Consider the following 17,500-nt stretch of genomic DNA (forward strand, 5'->3'; position numbering starts at 1 on the left):
CTAGTTATATAGCGTTAACTATCTAGTTGATTTTTGTAAATTTAAGATGAGCTACATCAGATACAATTTAGGGATGTTTGCTAACTAGCAAGCTAATCTTGTTACATCACACTTGCTCAGCACACAAAAATCACTGATATGCTAGGTAGCAAGTTAGCTGAGATGAAACTGGTGCTGCAGAGACGGAGCTCCTCTGATCCTCTGTAATTACAAATTACGGTTCTAGAAAAGATTCTGGTTCTGTTTTTTGTAACCAGAAGGCGTGGCCGTGACTCCGGGCTGATGATGATGATGATGATGACGCTCCATTGTTTAGCGAGTTTCTGTACAAGCCGATTTCCAGCTGATTTCTGACGTAAGCAGAAGGTAAAAAGGTGGTCAGTTTTAATGGCAGCTCTATGGTCAGAGGATCTTCATCGTAGGATCTAACACGGATAACACACCTTATCACACAGACTGCTACAGAATTAGACAGAGATCTTATTGGGATCTGCTACATTTTGGTGAGTAATAATCTGAAAATTCCACTGAAATCACACAGTAAAACCGGCTTAAGCTATCGTACCTCTTATTTAAAGACTCCGCCTCTCTGGGAGGTGAGAAGACAGCTCACACAGCTCTCTCCTCAACACTGTCAGGAGATTTCAGAAAACTGCTCAGAAAAAATGAACAAAAATTTCAAAATAAGCAGCAGAAAAAATTAGATGGAATAAACGCCCATTTATTCAGCCTTCAGAAACCTCCAGAAATTGTTCCTCTAATGAATAATATGAATATTATTACTTTATCACACACACATAACAGCTGTAACTGTGTTTCAGGAAAGAGTTTAATTTAATTTTATATTTATTTATTATAAATTATTAGTAAATTCACCATTTTCATTGAAACTTGTACATTACACAAAGTCAGTCATAAAAAAAAAAAAAAATTAGTGGAATGAACTCAGTGGTGAAAAGGCAAGATGCTTCAGATTAGAAGTGTGAGAAGATCTGAAAATCGTGATTATTTTTATTAATCCCGCGTTCGGACACAGACGTGTGTCACGTTTCAGAGACGATTTCATCAGCACTCGTGGAGAAATTTAGCAAAATAACAGAAAGTCTTCATAGCAGGAGACAGGAAGTCTACAGTGTTTTTTTATTAGTTTTAATCTAATCTATATTCTATTTAAATCTTTAAGTCTTATTCTTAGCTAGGTTACGATGCCCAGTGACAGTGCTCTCATGATTTAAGCTCTTTTTTTTTTTTTCACTTCAGTACTCTGTATTGTTGTTACGTCATAAACTGGAAGAGCCAATCACATTCCTACATGCAAATGTAGACCAGACAACAGCAGTGGAAAAGGGGCGGGGCATGTAGAGGAAGTGGCTTTTATTATTTCTAAAAAGTGACTTATGTGAGAATTCAAACAAATAAAGGTGAAGTGTTTCGACAGTCAGGAATGTAAGAGATTCAGAGTGTGTGTGTGTGTGTGTGTGTGTCAGTGCAAGTGAAGATTGCTGGCAACGTCAAGGTCAAAGGTCACACCACTCTGGGAATTCTCTCCTTAAAAGGTTATCTGGCCCTCGATTGATGTGATCTCACTCTGTAATTGTGTATGATTGAAATAATATATGAAATCAGAACCCGGGGCTTTCCAAAGCGGACGACATTTGCCCTTTTTTACAGATCTGTCAGGAAAGTTCACGAGTTTTTTTATCCGTCTGTAGCAATCTGCTTTAAGCGGCTAGCGGCGGACGTCCAGGAAATGATTAAAACAGCGAATAAAAAGCAGAGGCCTAATTTCCTCCTCGGCTGATCCGAAACGTAAATAAATTCCGCCCCGTGCCTTAATTTGTTTGGATTCTCTCTTATCCCTTTAATCATCTGTGTTTTCCTTGCCTATCTCTCGCTGTTTGTCGGTGACTTCCGATTAGGCCACTAGCACCCCGCTACGCCGTGATAAGCCCGCTCGGATCTACGTCTTTCTCCGCGGTGTCGGGCGAGAGCTCGGCTAAATCCGTGCAAAGCTTAATGTTTATCCGATGTGAAAATAATTACTCAAAAGAGTTCCCCTTAATCCGGGTAATGAGGGGCCGAGTGTCGTTCGGGATCAGGCCAGTCCGATCGCCTTGTAAGTTTCAGGTAGGGACGAGGGAGGATAAAGGTTAGCTTAGGGCTAATCCAGCTCCTAATCTGTTATGATACACATACGATCGCTTAAAACAGGAGGATGGAGCGGAGCAGCTGAGTGTGACAGGACTTACAGTCAACTTACTGCCACTACACACTGATGTGTGTGTGTGTGTGTGTGTGTGAGTACAGTGGAAACGTTATGCTAATACAGGGGTTTAGCATGTCAGAAAATGTGTGTGTGCTGGAAATAATGGACTTCTATACTGTACAGCAGGCAGCCAAATGATGATGCAGTAAATCAGCAGTGAAAAAGATCTTTAAAGACTTTAAACCACCAAAAATCCTGCTTCAGCCTTCCTTTGTCCAGGACTGCAATATAACGTGCTAGCAGACCTAGCTAAATCTGAAAAAAAAAAAAGATTTAAAAACGTTTTTCTCACAGTCAGGTAGGAACGGATATATCTGGGTTTTTTAGGAAAAACATGAACTGTGTTAAATCCAAAACAATGACTAAAAACTAAGAACGTGCTTAAACTTTGCTAACAGTTGTTCATTAGCATTAGCTTGCTAACATAGGCAGTAAATAAAAGTGTAGTGATTAATAAATGTTTGTTGATAACATTTTGCAGTAAAACAGTTTTGTTCCTGCAGAACACTGAGTCTGAGTCACAGATTTCTTTATTATTGAGTCAGTGATAAAGCAGTACAACATTCTACAGTAATCCTGTAGTCTGGTGTAAAGCAGAACAGTGTAAAGCAGCAGGGTGTAAAGTGTAAAGCAGTAGAGCAGGCTAGCATGTAAAGTTTTGTATTTTGAATTATTGTAGTGTAAAGTGGTTTACTGTAATAAAGGCTAGTGAAAAGTGTCCTAGCATAAATTAGCATACATGCTACTGTAAAATAGTCTAGTGTAAAGTATTTTAGTGTAAAGTAATCCAGTGTAAAGTAATCCAGTGTAAAGTAATCTAGTGTAAAGTAATCCAGTGTAAAGTAATCTAGTTTAAAGTAATCCAGTATAAAGTAATCTAGTGTAAAGTAATCCAGTGTAAAGTAATCTAGTGTAAAGTAATCCAGTGTAAAGTAATCTAGTGTAAAGTAATCCAGTGTAATGTATTTTAGTGTATAGTTATTTAGTGTAAAGTAATCTAGTGTAAACTATTTTAGTGTAAAGTAATCCAGTGTAAAGTAATCTAATGTAAAGTATTTTAGTGTAAAGTAATTTAGTGTAATCCAATGTAAAGTAATCTAGTGTAATCTAATGTAAAGTAATCTAGTGTAAAATTGTTTTCTATAAAGTTGTATAGTTTAGTGTAGAGATCTTGTTGTAGTGTAGTGTGATGTACAGTGGAGTGTTTCAGTGTTTCAGTGTACAGAAGTGTAAAGTGAGTGTAAAGCTGCTGAGTGGAAACACGTACACATCTAAATCATGTGTTAAAGTTCTGAGTTTGTGTCCTGGAATAAACACTTACTTTACACACATACACACACACACACAAATACACAAAAGTACACACACACGTACACACACATGTACACACATACACACAGACAGCACTGTGAATTGATTAAAAGTGTTTAACTGCTTTACATATGAGCAGGTCTATCCATACCCCCACTCCTCACCCCTTCCCCTCCCCCCTCACCACCAGGGGCATCATGGGCACTTTATATCCCATCAGCAATTATCTGCAGACTTACCCAACTGCTTTATATGATAATAACTGGACAGAATCAATTCACGCATATGTTTATTGACGTCTGTTTGCGGTCTGTTAACTGGCCTATCGATCGCCGTGCTACACGTCGTCTCATTCATTACGCCCTCGCGGGATACCTTATTAATGTCACATTTAAATTGCCAGAGGTGACTTTCTGTCTCATTACACACCGACATCTCACCGACAACATGCACCCGATCCCATCCAATTACACCCTTAATTACTGAGGAGAATTTACAGCAGGCTTCACCACACCTCACACATGAACCTGAACACTGAGAGTTCACTGAAATACTTTAATACAGAAATTTATTTTTTTATTTAATTTACAAAAACTCAGGTGAGGTCAGCGTGTTGTCCACATCTCTGTTCCTCTCTGAGCTGAAATATAAACCTATGTCTGTGGGACGTGACGGAAACTTTTCCCTGAATGTACAGAATGAAAAGAAATGAAATGAAATGAAATGAAATGAAATGAAATGAAATAAAATAAAATAAAATAAAATAAAATAAAATAAAATAAAAGTACCCGATTCCCCTTTTTTTCTGAGATTTTTGACTCAATTTAATTGAAAAAAAAAAATTTAGGTGAAAAAATCTTTTTTTTTTCGGCAGAGCTCATCAAATTTGGAGTCACTAATTGAAATATTACTTAGATTAAAATGGATTTAATTAAAGAAATAATAATAATAATAATAATAATAATAATAATAATTTGAAATAAAAGAAAAGATTTAAAACTCTTTTTCTTTACAAATTTCATTGTCTGTACCGCTTATCCGAATTATATATTCAGATAATAAAGCAAATATTTCATTAATTTAATGATAACGATATCGAATGTGTGAGAACCTCCAGCAAACATCTCACAGGTGGCCTCGCCTAAGCTCATCCTCACATCACTGTGTGTGTGTGTGTGTGTGTGTGTGTATTTCTTTTTACCTGTTCCATATTTACACAGGAAGCACCACACCCTGCCATCCTGCCCCACTGAGGAATGTGTGTAATTACGGTCAACACACACACACACACACACACACCTTTAACTATTAGCCTCACACAGGGGGGAATTTTTTTGTTTCGACCACCACACACACACACACACACACACACACACACACACACACACGCTCACTCACATGTCTAGACTAAGCTTCAGATTTTTTTGGTTGTTGCTTTTTTCGTTGCCTCCAACAAAGCTTTGGGAAAACTTCTAACTGGTCTTCTCATGCCTGCTGAACCCCCTTCAGCTACACGCCTCCAGATCAGACCAACGTCAGCTGAAACGTCGGCTTGCTGCTAACATTAACACACACATTTCACTCGGAACAGCGCAGCGGAAAATTGGATTTATTTTTCTTTTTGAATAAAACATCATCAGCTCTCCAAATCATTATCCTCCTATCTGACATGTTTCTCTTTTTATTTATTACTCTTTTATTTTTTACCAAATATGTTTTACGGTATTTATTGAAATAATCATTAATTAATTAATTCACTCATTTACTTGTATTTCTTGTAATATATATATCTTGTACTTGTAATATATAGTTAATATTGTTTTTGTTTTTATCTTCATCATTGTTCACAACTCAAAAAATTTAAAAATTCGAAATAAAAAATGAAAATTTCTAATCTGTTTCAGTTTTGAGAAAGTTTCTTCTAAAAAACTATTAATTTTACAGCGTTATTCTTTCATTTTTAATTTTAAAAGAATAAAATTTTAAATAAAATTTAATTTCTTTGTTTGAAGCTGAGAGAACTCTAAATTTCACAAAGTGGCATGGTTTATTTAAAGTTTCATGTCTATTTACTTATCATTCAAAGTTGGGAGCTTTAAAGTTTTAAAGTTTTAAAATATGAAATGTTTTTACATTATCTAAAGCAAAAAAAGTGTGTTTTATTATACTATGAATTAATTCATTATCAATTATGTATTAATTAATTAAGCAATTAATTAAATAAATTAAATAAATAATTTTAAAAAAACATTATTTAAAAATGATAAATCATTATAAACACTAAGAGTGGGATTATAAATCATTATAAACACTAAGAGTGGGATTATAAATCATTATAAACACTAAGAGTGGGATTATAAATCATTATAAACACTAAGAGTGGGATTATAAATCATTATAAACACTGAGAGTGGGATTATAAATCATTATAAACACTAAGAGTGGGATTATAAATCATTATAAACACTGAGAGTGGGATTATAAATCATTATAAACACTGAGAGTGGGATTATAAATCATTATAAACACTGAGAGTGGGATTATAAATCATTATAAAGACTGAGAGTGGGATTATAAATCATTATAAACACTAAGAGTGGGATTATAAATCATTATAAACACTGAGAGTGGGATTATAAATCATTATAAACACTAAGAGTGGGATTATAAATCATTATAAACACTAAGAGTGGGATTATAAATCATTATAAACACTAAGAGTGGGATTATAAATCATTATAAACACTGAGAGTGGGATTATAAATCATTATAAACACTGAGAGTGGGATTATAAATCATTATAAAGACTGAGAGTGGGATTATAAATCATTATAAACACTGAGAGTGGGATTATAAATCATTATAAACACTAAGAGTGGGATTATAAATCATTATAAACACTGAGAGTGGGATTATAAATCATTATAAACACTAAGAGTGGGATTATAAATCATTATAAACACTAAGAGTGGGATTATAAATCATTATAAACACTAAGAGTGGGATTATAAATCATTATAAACACTAAGAGTGGGATTATAAATCATTATAAACACTGAGAGTGGGATTATAAATCATTATAAACACTAAGAGTGGGATTATAAATCATTATAAACACTGAGAGTGGGATTATAAATCATTATAAACACTGAGAGTGGGATTATAAATCATTATAAACACTAAGAGTGGGATTATAAATCATTATAAACACTGAGAGTGGGATTATAAATCATTATAAACACTGAGAGTGGGATTATAAATCATTATAAACACTAAGAGTGGGATTATAAATCATTATAAACACTGAGAGTGGGATTATAAATCATTATAAACACTAAGAGTGGGATTATAAATCATTATAAACACTGAGAGTGGGATTATAAATCATTATAAACACTAAGAGTGGGATTATAAATCATTATAAACACTGAGAGTGGGATTATATAGAATGTGGATTATATGATCAGTGCAGTGTGAATGCTGGAGATTCATCAGCTGATCATTGATGGAGTTTTAAGAGAGAAATGGATTATAACAATCAGATTTTTTAATAAAGTATTTGATATAATTATCGTGTTATAATTACATATCAGTCATGATCTTTAGTCATGTGATCATGAGGAATATAAGAATTTATGTCACACTTTCATAGTCTCTGGAATAAATAAATTTGTGGAATTGAGAAAGTGAAAGTTTTCCACTCCATTTTTTAAAATTCCACTTTAAATTTTTAGGAAAGTTCTGTAAACTCTGATTAGAGTCGAGTCATATATATATATATATATATGTATACATGACTCGATATATATATATATATATATATATATATATATATATATATATATATATATATATAAACACAGGAAATAAAATATTAAAACTTTAAATTATTTGTAAATTTGTTAAAGAAGCAAAACTTCATTTTAAATAAAAGGATGTAGAGTTTTGTTTCTAAATGTAAACACACAGAGGAGTGAAGTTCTCAGGTGGGGTCTGGGAATGATGCCCCATGCACCGAGTCCGCCTCTGGGCTTCAGTCTGTCAATATCCTGCCTCAGTCTCCACAGAGATGCTTTACACACACACACACACACAATATGTGAAATACACAAATTTTCCTAAGGCTAATGTGGAGTAATGAGGCATCCTGACGGGAACGCTGTGCGAGCGATCCGGTCCTCTCTCCTCCTGACACTCGGCGTATTGATTAAACGCTTTTCTTATTTGCTGCATGGATCTGGCGGCTAATTAAAATAGCCAGCGCTCGTTAGCTTTGATGTGACAACATAAAGTAAAACTGAAAGGTCAATGAGAGCTGAGACGCCGGACACCGTTTTCCTGTCCGGTCTCTGGAGCGTGATCGATTAGCCCCGCGTTCGCCATGTCACTCAGCTGACCGAGATTTTCACCAAAACAAAATCCGCCATTCGATTTTCTGTCAGAAAAAAGAGGCGTGTGATCACGTGACGTGTCGTTTACATCAGCGCCCAGATATTCAAACGTGACCGAAAACTGGTTATAAACTGCAGAGGGAAAAAAAATCCAAAATCCAAAAGTAAAAGAAAAGTTAAGGAAAAAAATGAAAAAAGCAAACTAAAAATAAAATTATTTAATATGAAATGTTTTTAAGTATTTCATAATAGTATATAATTATTTTAAATAATATTTTATATAAACTTAGATCTGTTTTTTTTTTATTATTATTATTTATTTTTAGGTTTTAACTAGATACATTTCAGTTAAAATAAAGAATTTAGTGAGATTTTAGTTTAATTTTTGAGTGAACAGGTGGAAAGAAGCCTGAGTGAAGTTTTCTCTTGGACTTTAGCCGATCAAATTTATTAAAAACTTTCTGAAGATGTTCAGTTTTTTAATCTGTTTTTTTTTTCTCTTTCAAAGTTTTTTTTTAATTACATTTTTTTATTTTTATTTAAAAAAAAACAGTTGATTGCTTTTACATTTTTTTTTGTTTAATATTTGTTCAACAGTTATTTATAGTTTTATTTATAGTTGTTTCTCTTTCAGATCAAAATGTTTTATAAAAATGTGCAGATTTTACTTTTGGATTTCTTCTTGCTTATAAACCGACGCTGATGAGATAAAAGGAGATTCATTCCAGTTTTGTTGTAAAAATAATGTTGAGAGATTCCTTTGTTTTTGTACATTTTCTCTTTCAAAAAATAACTAACTCTCTCTCTCTCTCTGTCTCTCTCTCGCTCCCCCCTCGCCCAGTCTCTGTCTCTCTGTATGCTCCCTGTAGGTGTGTGATCGTCCTTTAGTGTCTCTCTTTCTCCCCCCCCCCCGATGCTCCCTGTAGGTGTGTGATCATCCTGTAGTGTCTCTCTCCCCCCCTCCCTCTCGATGCTCCCTGTAGGTGTGTGATCATCCTGTAGTGTCTCTCCCCTCCCCCCCCGATGCTCCCTGTAGGTGTGTGATCATCCTGTAGTGTCTCTCCCCCCCCCCCCCCGATGCTCCCTGTAGGTGTGTGATCATCCTGTAGTGTCTCTCCCCCCCCCCCGATGCTCCCTGTAGGTGTGTGATCATCCTGTAGTGTCTCCCCCCCCCCCACCGATGCTCCCTGTAGGTGTGTTATCATCCTGTAGTGTCTCTCTCTCTCTCCCCCCCTCCCTCTCGATGCTCCCTGTAGGTGTGTGATCATCCTGTAGTGTCTCTCCCCCCCCCGATGCTCCCTGTAGGTGTGTGATCATCCTGTAGTGTCTCCCCCCCCCCCCCCCCCGATGCTCCCGGTGGGTGGGTGGTCATCGGGTAGTGTCTCCCCCCAACCCCCCCCCCCCCGATGCTCCCTGTAGGTGTGTGATCATCCTGTAGTGTCTCCCCCCCAAACCCCCCCCCCCGATGCTCCCTGTAGGTGTGTGATCATCCTGTAGTGTCTCTCCCCCCCCCCCCCCGATGCTCCCTGTAGGTGTGTGATCATCCTGTAGTGTCTCTCCCCCCCCCCCCCCCCCCCGATGCTCCCTGTAGGTGTGTGATCATCCTGTAGTGTCTCTCCCCCCCCCAATGCTCCCTGTAGGTGTGTGATCATCCTGTAGTGTCTCTCCCCCCCCCCAATGCTCCCTGTAGGTGTGTGATCATCCTGTAGTGTCCCCCCCCCGATGCTCCCTGTAGGTGTGTGATCATCCTGTAGTGTCTCTCCCCCCCCCCCAATGCTCCCTGTAGGTGTGTGATCATCCTGTAGTGTCTCTCCCCCCCCCCCGATGCTCCCTGTAGGTGTGTGATCATCCTGTAGTGTCTCTCCCCCCCCCCAATGCTCCCTGTAGGTGTGTGATCATCCTGTAGTGTCTCTGCTCCAGTTCGTCTCTTCAGGTTTTTGAGCCTTGCCACTTGGCGTCGGTTTCTGAAATAATATCCAATCTGTTTTCTCTTCATCTGCGTGATGATCAATATAAACAATCCTGAAGAGCCAATGAGTCCCTTCCCATGTTCCTGATCGCAGGTGGAGAGAAAAAGAATAGAATAGATTAAAAAAATAAAATAAATAAAACTGTTTTTTTCCTTGCTCCATTTTTTGATAAATAAAACTAAATGTTAAACATTTATCCATCACAGATCACTTTAACCTGGAAGGATGTTTTTATCTTTCCTCCTTTTTGCTCTGTTGTTCCTCATCTGTCCTGACCCTCCATCCCAGCAGATCCCAGCAGATCCCAGCAGATCCCAGTGGATTCCTCACATCAGGCTACAACACAAACGTTCATAGGAACAGCTTCACGACTCGGAGTGGAAATCTCGGCCTGTGGGTTCTCTCCAGATGCTCGAGACCCGAGAAACTCGTCCATGAAAACAATTCTCTCTATTTTCTCTCAGACAGAGAGAGAGAGAATAAACACTTAAAAATGGGAGAGGAAAAAAAAAGTGCTTACAACTGAGAAAAAATAAATGAATTTAAAATATTCAGCTTAAATGGGAAAAATGTACCATTTCTGACCTAAAGAGTTTTTTAAAAGAAAGAAAGAAAGAAAGATTTAGACAGTTGGTCTTGGGTTTTAACCAATTTTATTTTATTTATTTATTTAATTGACATATAATTCCTGTCAGTTATTAAAACAATAATTAGACACTAAACAATTATAAATGTAGGTTCATAAATAGTGTCAAGTTAGCACAATTCAGCTAGCTACTTAGCATTAGCAGTGAAGACTGTGAACAATGATGATGTAAAAATCCTCTCAGATACTTTAATCTAGCTCATCCTAGCTAGCTGTTTAGCATTAGCACTGAAGAGTATGATTATTCATGGATATGATTGTTACATTAGTATTCCTGAGTGGTGTTAGCGGCAGATTATAGATATTCCTTCCTAAATATGACTTCCCTTTCAGCTGTTTAGCATTAGCAGTGCAGATTATTAACACTGACCAATATGAAACATGAAAATCATGTACACAATTTCTATAAGTTAGCTCAAATTAGCTAGTGATCTAGTGTTAGTGATGATTTACAGAAACATTGATTTATTATGGTTTTGGAATCCTTTCAGACATTATGACAGCTAAGATGCTAATATGAGCTAATATGACAGGATTTTATGAATGATGCTAACCAGGCAACAAAGATAAACTCACCTGACAGAACTGCTGAGGGGTGCCAGTGCTAGCTTACAGGCTAATATAAACTAACAAACTGATTTCTGGAAAAATCTCATGTTTAAGTACATTAAAAAAGTAACAGTTTAAGCTAGCTGGCTAAAATATATTTTTTTAAAAAGTTCCTATATAAATAGCAATAATTCTACCTACATCTGTATATGGCCATAAAGACACACCCACATTGGAGAGTCTTATTTCTTCCATGTCGTTGTGGGTTTTTTCCTTCTCGAACCATTTTGTGTATTTTGCATGGCGCGCTACACGGGTAATGAGCTAAATAAGGTAATAACAGGTCATTAGGGTGTCTTTCAGCAGCGACGGGATTGGATTACGTCCGATGCAGATGTCACATCTCCCAAAGGAAACAGAAACACGCTTTAATCCTCTTACTGCAGGTTTGTTTCGACATGTTGGAAAAATTCTCGCCAAATGTGCGTGTTCGTATCGCTTCCATCATCTCGGAAAATGCGCTGTCAGTGTGGAGAAGGAAAAAAAACCCAACAACGCCGGAGTGGAAATGCGATCGGACTCGCGGTTGTGTGTAGCATGTGGTTTCTGTCTGCGCGACGGTGCTAGCGACGTAACACATAGCGAAAATTAAAACCCGTAATCAACACGAGCGCTGGAGAGTCTGAACACATCTAACCTTGAAGGCCTGACGACTAGCCAAAAGCTAAAAGCATGAAGCATTTCTGATGTAGCGCCTTTCTACTGGGAGTCAGAGCTGGTTGAAATTTTTATCAAAAAATACAAGTAAAATAAAATAAAAATATAAACACTATGAACAAAAAAATAAAACTCCAAAATCCTCTCAGAAATCCTGTCAGATTAGCTCAATTTAGCTATCTGATTCCTCTCAGTAAAGTGTAGCTTTAACTGTGAGGATGAGGTAAAAATCCTCTCAGACAGGTCAGCTTATGTTAGCTAGCCGCTGTTAGACCACAAACACTGATAAGGATCATTATAATTTTCGTCAGATTAGCGCACATTGGCTAGACAGCTAGATCGTGTTAGCTTTAAAGATTATGAAATCTCACATTAAATCCTGTGAGGTTAGCTCATATTAGCCAGCTTGTTAGCTTAACACTCAGGTATAAGAGACTGTGTTTGTTACCATAAACATAAAAATTCAAATAAAATCAAACACCTGAAAGTCCAGAAACTCCTCGAAATGTTCTCCACCATCATCTCCACAGCTCTCAGCCAATCAGATCGCAGCACCATGGCCAACAAGAGCTGGAGGTTTTTTTCTCCCGGTCGCGGCTGTGATTGGGTCGCTGAGGAGTGCCGCGGAGCTTCGGCTACACTCCGGCATATGGAACGTGTTTTAAACATCAATTAATATGGATGATTGATGGCGGGCTCCTCGGGGCCGATCATTTCTCCGGTGAGGAATGAGAGCAGGATTGTGGTTGTTATTTAGGTTCTGGTTAATCTTAATAACGCGTGACAAAAGGAGCTCCGCAGCCCAAACGCCGCTAACATCACTTACAGCTCAGCGCTTATATTAAACAGATTCTTTATTCAGATCCAGTCTGTAAAAAGACACACGGAGACAAAAGAGCTCTTTATTTTGGCAGGATTTCCATCTCGGGTCCTGGTTACAGAATAATTCTGTTCTTCTGATCCTGAACATGGCACCGAGAGTGAGGAGCGTTCACCCGGAACTGAGGAAATAAAACAGAATTCAGATTTTATTTATTATATTCAGTATGTGATCGCACCAGCTACAGAGATGCCACACGATTCAATTCTTTCAGCGTGAACAAATGAATCAAAATTTCAGGTCGTTCATTTAAATAGAATAAAACGAATCTTTTATGAATCTTTAATCTCATGTGCGAAAAGAAAACGCAGAATTTGTGGTAAAAAATGAACGATCCACAGCCTGGTTTCATCTCAGTTATTTTTCTTCAGTGATTTTACCTCAGTGTAGACGTTTATCAGTTTTATTTCCCCAGAAAAGTCATTTTACACAAAATATTTCAGCATGAATGATCAGATTATTTCAGTAAACCTTTAATAAAACATGATGTTTTTGTAAATAAACTTCTAACAGTCAAGATGCAGAAAACGCAAGTGTAGAATTTTATGTGGAACTGTGAAACAAGAACCTTAATATTAAATATAAAGCTTAGACAGACAGACAGGGTGCACACAACAACAACAACAACAACAGTAAAAGCTTGACTATGAAAGCTCCCGAAGTGGAGGTCACGTCTCAATCAGCTCTTCAGTTCCCTCGTTAGAGCCTCAGTAAATGACCTACATGATGACAGACACTGATACACATCCCCTTCACACTGAAACACTGGACACTGGATTTCTGACACACTCTATCATTTTTATCAGTCATGTACTTCAGACAGTATCGTAGGCTAGCTAGTGGACTTTACATCATTAAACACATTTACCCTAACCCAAGTCGTTAGACTCAAGCGACCTTTATATAATCTCTGACGCTGGTCAGTAATTGCCCAAGAGCAACAACAACAACAACAACGAGAAGAAGCTATGCACATTTATAGATGAAGTTGCTGAGAGTCCCTCACCATTTTGTCCAGTTGAGAGACATCGGCTTCCAAATATGACATCATTCCCAGTAAGGGAGCCTAGTGAGCATCAACACTCCCTTTTTTTGTGGTGCATTCTGGGATTAGGGACTGATCATTCCAGTGCACTTGAAGGAATTTGTGATCCTGTAAAATGTCCGACTCTCTGGTCAGTGCCCTGAGGAGTGGACTCTGGAGCTGACTGACACGCACTGCAGGAGATACGTAGAGATGCTGATTAGAGCTAACACTGAACAGGTGTGAGGGCTCAGTGAGAGTGAGGTCATGTGACACACAGGGGATGATGGGTAATGTAGTCAAGTGATGAGTTCAGCATAATCAGTACACCAGTTTATTTATTCTGTTGCTTATTGGCTAATCAGATCACACACCTGACCTCAGGTGCAAACAGGCGCAAAGAGTGACCACGAAAACACTATATTATTGAATTATAACTGTATATTTTTATTATCTGTAATATTTTCCATATATGGACAAAATGATGTTTATGTATATATATATATATTTTTTTATAACCTTTTATTGAAATGTGAGATCTTTCCCTCACATCCTCTCAGTTCTGGACAGAAACATGTCGCTCTGCTCTAAAGACAGAACTCAAAGCTACGGGGGTTTTTTTTGTGAGTGTTTTTTATTAGCAGGACGCTGGAGCTAAACCCCGGACAGATTGGCGTTCTGGGATCCAGCATAGCGGCTGCTCGCGGTCTCTGTGGCACTTTAGCGCAGCGCTAACAGAAACACGAACAGAATAAACACACCTTCATGTGGAGAAGTGTTTTTATTTCATCACTTATCGCTAACTAATACGGCTCCTCTGCTGATCTCATTACTCACAAATCAAAACGCTGAAATCTGCATGAACTCACAACAGCACCGCACCGTAGCACCATGGATTATTAATCCCCACGGAGCGATCCGTTCAGAGTCCAGGAGAAAAAGAGAGATGTACAGAGCGGAATAAACTGAAACAGATCTGCTGCCGGATCCCAGCTCCTTCTTTATCCAGATCCCAGTTGTTAAGGTCTCGGAGGCTTTTATTTTCAGTCAGGAGTCAGGAATTCTTTATTCAAATAAAATATGGAGACTTCTTTTGCTCTAATCTTCTTTAAAAATCTGTCTCAACATCTAGTTTACTGTTTTTTGTTTAGGAATGTGGTTTGATTATATTTCTTTTGATTTATTTGTCGTGAAATTTTCACATTATTGTCATTATATCTTGGAATTCTTGATGAATTACTTTAGATTATTAAAAGTCCTGTACACAAATAAAACAGTCATTTTGAGATACTGACTCATTTTGAGACACTGACTCATTTTGAGACACTGACTCATTTTGAAAGAGTCATTATGAGACAATGAATCATTTTGACATTGGTTTTGAAGAAGATTCTTGTTGAAGAGTCATTTTGAAAAAGATTTGTTTTGTGACAGTGTTTAGAGTTAAAATGCTGTAAAATGTGAAGATTTTGTTTTATTTTGATAAAGAATTTATCAATTTTCAATATAATTTTCAATTTTGAATTTTTTTGTTTTGTGATTTGCAATTTCTTTTATTAAAATTTCTGTACAAATAAAATGTAATGAAATTTTAAGAATCTATTTGTCTGTTGAATCATTTTGTAAATGAGTCATTTAGTGAAAGAATTTTGAGTGAGAGATTTTGATAAAGCATCATTTTGATAAACTTCTCCTCAGTAATCTGAGAAACCAGAGAATATTTCAGGATAAACGATGATCCTCTGAAAATGGAGTAAAGCATGGAGTTTTAGGAAAGAACTTTTTTTCCCTGCAGATGGAAGAGCAAATTTTATAAAAAATAAAATAAAATAGATTCTTCATTTTTAATAAATGGTAAAAAAAACAAACAGATGAAATGAAATCAGCCTGATATTTTTTAATGGACTTCTCTGCTACTCAATCAGATTAGCGAACTGCTAAATAGCATAAATTAGCGAGTCTTTTCTCTGTAATTCATATTTATCCACACACAGTGCTAAAGGCAAGAATGTTAATAACTCGGTTTAAAGAGACGCCGTAATTCCAGATTACCGTCGTTTCCAAAGCGGTAATTATCAGGGCCAGGCTTCTGATTTGCTCATGCAGAAACCATGTTTTAGCGGTAAAAAGGAGACTAATGACTCTGAAGGAGGATGCGAGAAGAACGGCTAATGACAGGCTAACGTTTACGAGCGCTAAGCTAAGCCGTGCTAGCAGCTGCTCATAAACTCAGCAGTCTGTGGCCAGGCAAGAGAGAGAGAGAGAGAGAGAGAGGGAGGGAGAGAGAGAGAGAGAGAGAGAGAGAGAGAGGGAGAGAGAGAGAGAGAGAGGGGGAAAAACGCTGAGTTTATTAAGGCGTTTTCGATGGCTGTTGTCCCGTGTATTAGCAGTGGATTGTGGGAGATTAGCATAAAGCAGACAGGAGGAAGCTAATCGTGGATTTGACTATCTAACCTCTTCACAAATCAACCGAGACTCAAAATGACATTCTGACATTCCGGCTGTTGAGAATGTTTCAGTCCAGCAGCTCATTTCACTCTCAATGAAGAATGATGTTTCGGATTTCTTCTTCTTCTTCTGATTATTATCTAAAAAATCACAATAAGGGAAGCAAGATGAACCTCCTGTCAGACACTAAACAAGGAAGATGTCTCCACACACACTCACACACTCACACACACACACACACACATATGATCCCCAACACGTGTACAGGTGAAAATGAAAGAAAAAGAAATAGAGGGAGGGATGAAGATGGTGGAGGAGAAGGAGAAAGCGAGTCTGGGTTATTACACACCGAGCCGAGCCGTGAGCCTGTTGCTAAGAAACTTGGCTAATACGAGCCCGCTATCGCTAATCTGGAAAAAAATCCATGCATGCCTCCACATAATTTTGGCAGGACGACCCGGAACTCCATTACACTCCATCGGGGCTCTGTTTCTCTCCGACGATCTTCCGAGTCTCCGTCTTTATCTCCCTGTAAGCCTCCCGGATCTGAGGGAAATATAGAAATGTGACACACTTTTTTTTTCCTCAGCTATATTCAGTCGCCATGTTCATGCTCAATTTAAGAAGGATTACGGTGCCAGGGGAGAACCCGGAGAACCGCACGAGTGTCCTTCAGAGGAGCGGATCTAAATTTGAGAAGGAATAAAAAAATAAAAAAAACCCATGTCCTGATTGATAGGCTTGAAGTCGCGGGTGATCTCCATAAACAACGGGATACAGACGAGATTCCGACGAGGGTCCTCGTGTGTCACGCTGAATCGGAGAGAGCTGGAATTTGCGAGTCTCGCTGTAAATACTCACATTAAAACGAGTTCTCTGCCATCATTAAGGGCCACTGAGACGCTGGAGGAGTGTAAACACTCGGAATGTGCCGGAGAAAAACAACACTAAATATTGATAAAGATCAAAAGCTTTCAAAATAATGAGATTCTCTCTTATTAATAAAATAACCAAAATAAGTGTTTCTGAAGAAACTGTGTAAATAATGGAATATAAAGTGGGTGGGGCTAGCTGTGTAAGAAGATATATGCAAATTATGCAAATGAGAACCAATCCCAGTGAAGGATGGATTCATGTTTATTAAACTGTGTAATAATGGATAGGTTTTATTATTTATACATGAACAATTAGAGAAAAAGAATTGTCCTCACTCTCCTCATTGTCTTCACTGTCCTTCCTGTCCTCACTGTCTTTACTGTCCTCTGTGTCCTCACTGTCCTCATTCTCCTTCCTGTCCT

Source organism: Hemibagrus wyckioides, linkage group LG08, assembly GCF_019097595.1.
Source record: "Hemibagrus wyckioides isolate EC202008001 linkage group LG08, SWU_Hwy_1.0, whole genome shotgun sequence".
NCBI lineage: Eukaryota > Metazoa > Chordata > Actinopteri > Siluriformes > Bagridae > Hemibagrus > Hemibagrus wyckioides.